The following is a 9,112-nucleotide window of genomic DNA, read 5'->3' as shown; positions in this document are numbered from 1 at the left end:
GAGCCGATCCACGCGACCGGCCCCGACACTGCCACAAGATCCTGGTGATGATCAAGATGGAGGCCGATTCTAGCGATCGGACCGTATTATCCGCGCCACCGGCTCTCCAAGTATTTGGCGTCGACCTCACAGGTGACGGAAAGCTGGGGTATGGGTTCACCTCGGCCGACGAGCTAGAGGAAGTCGACATCGGCCCCGGGGATAAGCCTCGGCCAACTTTTATCAGCGGGAAGTTAGATCCACGGCTCGGGAGTCGGATGATTGCTCTATTGAAGGAATACCCGGATCGCTTTGCATGGGACTACACGAGAGATGCACGGGTTGGACAGGAGCATCATTGAACATCGGCTCCCCCTTAAGAAAGGATTTCGGCCGTTCCAACAACGAGCACGTCAGATGAAGGCCGAAATCCTGGAGGAGGTCAAGAAAGAGATCGAAAAGATGTTGGCCGTCGGGTTCATCGGGCCATGCGGTATGCGGAATGGATCTCCGATATCGTTCCCGTAGAAAAGAAGGACGGCCGGTGGCGTGTGGATATCGATTTCCGAGATCTTAACGAGCCACTCCAAAAGATGAGTATCCAATGCCCGTAGGCGGAAACATTGATCAATGCAGTCGCGGCCACAAGGTTTTAAGCTTCATGGATGGCAACGCCGGCTATAACCGGATCTTCATGGCTCCGGAAGATATACATAAGACCGCATTCGAGTACCGGGGCGGTAGGCTTGTTTGAATATGTGGTCATGAGCTTCGGGTTGAAGAACGCTGGTGCAACATATCAAAGAGCCATGAATTATATATTTCACGATCTGATCGGCAAGTTGGTGGAGATCTACATCGATGATGTGGTAGTCAAGTCTGTCTCCATGGAGGGACACTTGGGAGATTTGCGACGCGTCCTAGACCGAACTCGGAAGTTCGGGTTGAGAATGAACCCAAAGAAGTGTGCCTTTGGTGTGACGGCCGGTCAGTTCCTAGGATTTTTGGTTCATGAACGAGGAATTGAGATCGGCCTGAAAAGTCAGGAGGCAGTGCGTACCATGCGGCCGCCCACCACGAAGAAGGAACTCCAACGTCTTATCGGCAAGATCAACTTCGTCCGCCGATTCATCTCTAACCTGTCAGGACGGATCGAGCCGTTCATGGCGTTGGTGAAGACTAAATCTGATGACGAGTTTCACCGGGGGCAGAACGGCGGCGGGCGTTTGATGAAATTAAACGGTATCCGACGACGCCGCCCGTGCTAGTTCCGCCCCGACAAGACGAGGCCGTTCTACATCTACTTGTCGGTAGGCTGATACGTCCATCGCCTCGGTGGTGGTACAACTCTACGAGGGCGTTGAAAAGGTCGTTTTTACCTCGGCGGAAGGATGTTGGACGCGGAAACAAGGTATCCCGAGGTCGAGAAGCTGTGCCTCTGTACTGTTCTTTACCTGCACCAAGCTGCATCACATCCTTTTGACGGCGAGAGATCTTCGTCATATGCAAGTCGGACGTTGTCAAGCACATGCTGTCGGCCCTTGTGTTGAAGGGCCGGCCGGGAAAGTGGATGTTTGCGCTATCGGAGTTCGATCTCCGGTACCAGCCTGCGAAAGCGGTCAAAGGGCAAGCGTTGGCCGATCTCATAGGCGAGCGAATCGGTACCAATATAGCGGCACTATCCATACGTGCATGGGCTATGTTCTTCGATGGATCGGCTTGCGACGATGGTTGTGGCATCGGCATTCCGCTCGTGTCGCCTCGGGGGCAGAGTACTCTTTCTCCATCGATTATCTACCCCTTGCACCAACAACGTGGCGGAATATGAGGCGAGTACGTAAGGGGATGGAGTTGCTATTGGAAGCCGGAGCGAGGCGGTAGAGCTTTTGGAGACTCCAAGTTGGTGATTAACCAGCTCACGGATGAATACAAGTGCGAGAGTGAATCGCTCTTCCCGTATTGGATGGAATGCCGTGAGTTGATGACACGGTTTCGGTACATCAACTTTAATTGGGTCCCAAGAGCCCAAAACACCGAGGCCAACAATCTCGCACAAATGGCGTCGGAGCTACATAGATATACACGAAGGGTCGGAAGTCCAGTGCAATTCCCGGAACGAGGATGATTGGAGAGCCGAAATCTTCAATTACTTAAAAGATTCGGCTCGGGGGCACCTAAACGGATAAGATACAAAGCCATGAAGTATGTCCTCATAGGAGACGATATGTTCTACGGGACGTTGGACGGGTTACTACTCAAGTGCACGGGACCAAGCCGAGTCTAATCGGCTCTTGCATGAAGTGCACGACGGCGCTGTGGAACTCACCGGTCGGCTCACAAGATGAAGTGGCTAGTCGGGCGCTCGGGGTTTTATTGGCCCACCATGCTTGAAGACTTGCTTCAATTACTATAAGGGGTGCCAAGCATGCCGGATGTTTGGGAAGATTCGGATGGTACCGAGCATCGGCGATGAACCCTATCATCAAGCCTTGGCCGTTCCGAGGGTGGGGCATGGATATGATCGGCAAAATCCATCCGGCGTCGAGTAAAAAACATGAATGGATTTTGGCCATCACAGACTATTTCACCAAGTGGGTGGAAGCCGTCCCTATGAAGAAGGTGAAATCGAGAAGATGTGATCCGAGTTTGTGAAAGAACACGTGATTCATAGGTTCGGGATTCCCCAAACTATCACGACCGATGGAGGTTCGGTCTTTGTTTCTAAAGAATTCGGAAATTCTGCGATGACATGGGGATTAAACCGATCCGGTCATCTCCGTACTATGCTCGGAGCTAATGGGCAAGCTGAAGCGTCCAATCGAGCTTAATCAAGCTGATCAAGAGAAAGATTGACGAGAACCCTAGGGATTGGCATGAGAAGTTATCGGAAGCATTATGGGCCTACCGCATGTCGTGCCATGGAGCTATAAAGACTTCGCCGTACCGGCTTGTCTATGGGCGGGAAGCCGTATTACCTTGGGAAATTACGAGCTGGATCAAGACGTGTCACGTTTCGGAATGATCCGACGGCGGAAGAATATGCAGCTTTGATGAGTGACACTATTGAGGACGCAACGAGAACTCGGGCTTTGGTTATTGGAGAAGATTAAGGAGAACAAGGCCGGGGTAGCTCGTGCCTACAATAAGAAGGTTAGACCAAAGGAGTTTCAAGTTGGTGATCTGGTATGGGAAGCTGTGTTGCCGTTAGGAACCAGAGACAAGGCATATGGCAAGTGGTCTCCTAATTGGCACGGTCCGTATAAAGTCGTCCAGGCCTTGAAGGGTAATGCATACATGTTGGAAGAATTGGACGGACAGAAGTTCCCGATGGCCGTCAATGGTCAACACCTCAAGAAGTATTTCCCAAGCATGTGGGATGATGGGCGATGAGGTATGGAGGCCGATTTTAAATCGGCCGGTAAAAAAATCGCAGCCGATGCGCGGACATCGACTTGAGAAAACACACAGAGATGACGAGTATGAAAATACAGCCGATGTATAGGCATCGACTTCGAATAACAAAGCCGATACGGCTGATATCGACTCTAGAGGAATGAGCTCAAATTAACAAGTTAATGGAATCGGTTCGGACCGGAGGAGAGATTGATAAAGAATTCAAGCTCGGTGGTTTGGACGAGGCTTAGGCCTAGTAAGACATGTTGAACCGTGTGGGTAAGCAACGGCTTGGCCCCAGATCGCGATGCGAGCCGATGTCTTGCTATCGGCTCTTCGTACGGCGACTCCATTCGACGATCGGCAAAGTCAACAAAGAGGCGAAATTAAGTGAGGAATATTTTCTTCATTAATAGAGGGATTTCTTACAAGCAAAGAGCCGATTGCTCAGGGGAGAAGAGGGCAAAAGCCAACTACTACTACTGATCCCTGATCTAGAGGCCATTGCTTGCTCTCGTCGTCGGCCGCCTCCGGCGCAAGCTCGCTGAGAGGCTCTTCATCGGAGCTTCCGTAGCCTTCTACGGGAGCCTCATCTTCCTCATCATCGTCATCGCTATCGTCTTCCCACCGAGTGCGGAGGCGCTTTGCTGGTGGGTAACCATCAAGGGAGTCATCGTCGTCCTCCTCCGCTTCTTCCTCGGAGGAGGTGAAATCGTCCCGGGAGAAGCGGTCGTCCTCGCTCTCGCCTCCTCTTCCCCTTCGACGAGGAATTGAAGGTCGCCCTCTCCATCGGTCGGGGATTTGTCATCCTCCGACCGGATGGAGGAATCATGTTCCTCCTTGTCCCACGTCGTCGGGGCAAGGATGTCGTGCGCCGCCAACGAGCCCCACTCCGGCGTCGGCTCGCGAGAGGAGGAAGAGTCAGAGAAGACCGATGAGGTGGAGGAGGAAGAAGAGGAAGGCATGGCTATAGGAGATTGGGGGTTTTTGGGGTGCCAATGGTCAGAACGGGGCAAAGTGATGGAGTGGCAAACTGCTCAAGGCGTTTAAATAAAAGGGCTATAGTAGGAATTCGATGCCATAGCAGTTTCCGAGAAGGCGGTGCCCAGAGACAGCGGTCAAATCACGCGGGATAGTTGAGGAGACAGGGCATCATGATGAGAAGTGCTGCAACGGTTCTGCTCTGCCACGACATGACCCGACGAAAGAAAAGCGTAATGATTTTGGAAATGTCATTTCCAAAACCGAGGGGGCATGTGTTATCACCGGAATTTGACCAAGTCGGAGGTGGGCCGCGATCAAGATGGATTTAAAGGATATGCATGGGAGAAATATGTGAATCGGCCTTTATATGCAAAGTGTGGGCTAGTTGGCCCGTGTATACGTAACATATTAGGATACCGTCGGTTAGTTAGAGTTTTACCGGGCACGGTTAGGTGCACGCCTAAATTAGAAAGTCCCTTGGACTATAAATATGTATCTAGGGTTTATGGAATAAACAACAACCAACGTTCAACACAAACAAATCTCGGCGCATCGCCAACTCCTTCGTCTCGAGGGTTTCTCCGGTAAGCACCATGCTTGCCTAGATCGCATCTTGCGATCTAGGCAGCCTAAGCCTGCCCACGTTGTTCATGCGTTGCTCGTGCTGAAGCCTTTTTGATGGCGAGCAACGTAGTTATCTTAGATGCGTTAGGGTTAGCATTGTTCTTCGTATTACATGCTTTCGTTATGCAACCCTTGCGCATCTAGCCGCCCTTACACCTATCTTAGGTGTAGGGGCGGCACCCCGCTTGATCATAGTTTAGTAGATCTGATCCGTTACGGTTGCTCCTTGTTCATCAAGGATTAGTTTAACATCCGCAATAGTTAGGCCCTACAAAGGGTTGGAGGATCCGGCGGCGTGTAGGGTGACGTTTGCTAGCCCTAGAAAGGATGTTCCGGGGATCAACCTCGTGTTGGTTTTTAGGCCCTGTCTAGGATCGGCTTACGGTCACCGTGCGCGAGCGCGAGGCCCAATCGTGAGTAGGATGATCCGATTATGCGGTGAAAACCCTAAATCGTCGTAGATCTCATTAGCTTTATCTTGATCAAGCGGGACCACCATATATTCGGACACCTCGTTCGAATCATGGGTGGATCGGCTCTTTGAGCCGATTCACGAGATAACTCGAGAGCCGATCGAGGCTCGTATTTAATGTTTACGTGTATGCCATGCGAGAAACTAAGCGAGGCATCAACCACACCTTCCCGACCGGGTATAGGTCGGGTGGCACGCCCTTGCGATAGCATCGGACGTGCGACCGGGGAGGCTTTGCGGGCCGTCGCTCTGAGGGACTGGGGCCAGCCGCAACCCTAGTTGTTCCCGGCTCTACTGTGTTGCCCGTCTCTGCCCGCCAGGGGGTTTCTGACGTCAACACATTGATAAAAATTCAGGGTCTAGATGCATTGTCACAACTGTAATGGATCCCACAGAGGAAGAGGCAGAGGCAATGCAGAGAGGCTAGCAAGCAGTGACTAGCCAAGATTTCACTGGCTTTTCTTGTGTGTTAATGCTACAATGCAAGGGTTCCTTGAAGGATGTAGGCCCTTTTTAGGGTTGGATGGCTGCTTCATAAAGCTAACAACTGGAGCTCAGATTCTTGCAGGAACTGATAGGGATGAGAACAATAACATATATCATATTGCATGGATTGTGGTTGCTAAAAAAAGATACAGAAAACTGTAGTGGTTTCTGGAACAACTGAAAGAAGCTTTAGGTGGAGAACAAGGCAAGTTTAGTTATTATACCATAATGCAGACATGCAGAAGGGCCTAATAAAAGTTGTGACTAGTGTGTTCCCACATAGTCCATAATTTTTTTTGCCTTAGAGAAATCTATGCCAATTTCCAGAAAGCAGGTTTCAGAGGAGATGATATGAACAAATGCAATGCAGCTTACTCCTACACTGAACATGGTTATGACCTAGCAATGGAAGAAATGAAGGAACAGTGTGAACCAACTTGGCAGTGTCTCTCCAAAATGCATGTGCACACATGGGCAAGGTGGGCCATAGACACCAGCTGCAATACTAGTCTAGTCAATAACAATTTGAGTGAAGGCTTCAGTGGGTACATACTTTATGTGAGAAGCAAACCAATATTGACCATGTTAATTGGGATCTATGACAAGCAAATGGTCAGGTTTGATGGTAAGAGAGAAGGAGGAGAAACTGCAGGGTGTGAAATCACTCCTCTTTTATGCATCGAGGCTAGAAGTGATGAAACAATATTCAAGGCCTTGTGTGCCTAAAAGAGCAGATGTTGGATTTGTGGCAGGTCTAGAGCAGTCGTGATCACACATATGAGGTTAACCTAGATAACAAAACTTGTTCTTGTAGGAAATGTGATTTGCCTGGGTTGCCTTGTAATCATGTTGTTAGTGCTATCTGCAAAGCATGGAAGTATCCATAGGATTATGCTTGTGATTTGTTTAAAAAGCCCATGTACTTGAATAAATATATGCTAGTATTCTATCCCATGTGACAACAACATGGCTGGACAAAGAGTGACATCGAAGACATATATAATGCCGAGCGAACTGTGTATGCTGAAGATGCATCAACTATATTTTCCTCCTCGTTCATCGTCAAATCTCTGTATGTTGAGCGAACTGTGTATATGTCTGATTTCTCCTTCGCCCACACGATCCAGTCCTCCGCCACACTTCTTCTCAAAGGGATATGCAAGATAGTATCAACATTGGGGGCTAGAAAAATGGGACTAGACTTTCTCTTCGCTCCACATGTGTTCATCGGTGATGAGCTCTTTAACCGTCTACACTTGAGTATCGATCAAACGCCCCATATGACATAGTGTGGGAATAGGAAATCCATCTATCCTCCGAAACTAACACCGTGTCTCTGGTGCCAATCCTCTCTATAAGGTCCAGGTCGAGAGCCCTTCTACCAGCAAGGATCAACCTCCAAGTTCTTGATGTTGCGTGAGGCTTCGCCGTCTTCACGAAATCACGATCCAGATAGTAACGACCCTTTAGAACTTGTTCAGAAACACGAAATAAAGCACGTGCATATGCCGAAAACCATGCCGCCTTTCCCTTTTGGCACCGCTATTTTTTCTCGTGCTGCATGGATCTCTTGTCAAGATCACCACTCCGCCGAAATTTTACCGGCTGCAATGTGAATGTTTTGCACGAGGTTTCGTAGCAACTCGTAACGAATATTGTTTTATGCATAAGGTATGAGTCACACATAGGATCGAAACGTTTTCTTACCTAAGGCTCTGGCGATCAGCGATCACCAGGGCGATTAGGGTTCTTTTTTCTCCGCCGCCGGTCGTGGCCGGCTCGGAGTTCTCCTGTGTCGTGATTCTGTGTTCTCTCCCGACTTCTGCTGGGCGAGATCGGGGACCAGCGGGTCAGGTTCTCCTTCCTGGACGGGTTCAGGTAGGATCTCTCGCTGTGTGAAAACCATGGCTTCGCCGGCAAACTCGACGTCTGCGGAGGCCGCGGCTGGAGGTTCGGGCGTGAAGAAGGCCGATCAGATCGATGACATGTTGTTTCGACTGGGAATTGAGGAGGATGAGTTTGATGATTTCATCTATGAAAGAGAGGAAGGTGCTCCAAAAGAGGGGTTAAAGTGGATGGCGTTAGCTAAAGTCCATACGGCAAATTCTTTCAGCCCCCAAGCGTTTGAGCAGAACATGAGGAGTGCGTGGAGTCCTGCCCAGGATGTGAAATTTCAACATCTAGAAGACAATCTCTTCACCGTTCAATGTTTCTGTTTGGGTGACTGGCTAAAGGTTGAGAAGGGGGGCCCTGGTTGTTCCGGCAAGCTGTGGTTTCAATCGAGAAATACGATGGTTTTTCCGACCCGGAGAAGGTTGATCTTAACATTTTCTCAACTTGGATTCAGATTCACAGAATTCCAGTGGGCTATAGGCAAACAGAGTCGACAATCAAAAACATGACTGAAAAACAAGTTGGAACTGTTGTTGAAACTCAGCTTGATGTCAAAGGAGCCGGGAATTTTGTTCGTGTGAAAGTTCGGCTTGATGTGAGGAAGCCGCTGGCTCGATTCGTTTCTATAATCCGTGATGGTGCAAGAGAAGTGTATCCGCTAAAATTTGAAAATATGCCTAGATTTTGTGGAGCGTGTGGTCATATTGGCCATACCCACCTCGAGTGTGGAACAGGTGAGTTTGACGAAGACAAGTTAAAGTGGGGAGAATTTTTGAAAGCAGATTGGGACTCATGGTTTGGCAGAGGTTCTGGAGGTAGGCGAGGAGGTTTTTCTGGACAAGGTATGGGTGATCGAGCTAGCCGTGATAGGTTCGGGGGCCGTGGCCGAGACTGGGCTCCTAGGGGCCGTGGTGATGGCAATAATCCTAGCTGGCGTTTTAATGCCCTACCATACGTCGATGGACGGGTACCAGCAGCTGGTGAACTGAAGAATCCTTCTAATGCGGGTCAAGTGAAAGAATCTGAAACTGATGATACTGCCTCTAGTCCAGGAAAGAAAGATATGGAGGTCGACAAGCAGGGCAATCTCAACTCATTAGCAAAACGTGCTCTAAATATGGAAAATGTGGGTCTTACGGATACAGGAGCTCTGGCTATCAATCCCGGGGGAGAGGCGATGGCAAATGATGAAAATTTGGTACCGGTTGTGGAAGAGACGGACAAAGATCGTGCTAAGCGCACCAAGAAGGACGGAGCTAACTCCTCTTCACTAGGATCGGC

The sequence above is a fragment of the Lolium rigidum genome, chromosome 1, assembly GCF_022539505.1.
Source record: "Lolium rigidum isolate FL_2022 chromosome 1, APGP_CSIRO_Lrig_0.1, whole genome shotgun sequence".
NCBI classification, from domain to species: domain Eukaryota; kingdom Viridiplantae; phylum Streptophyta; class Magnoliopsida; order Poales; family Poaceae; genus Lolium; species Lolium rigidum.
Note: the sequence above shows the minus strand (reverse complement) of the source record.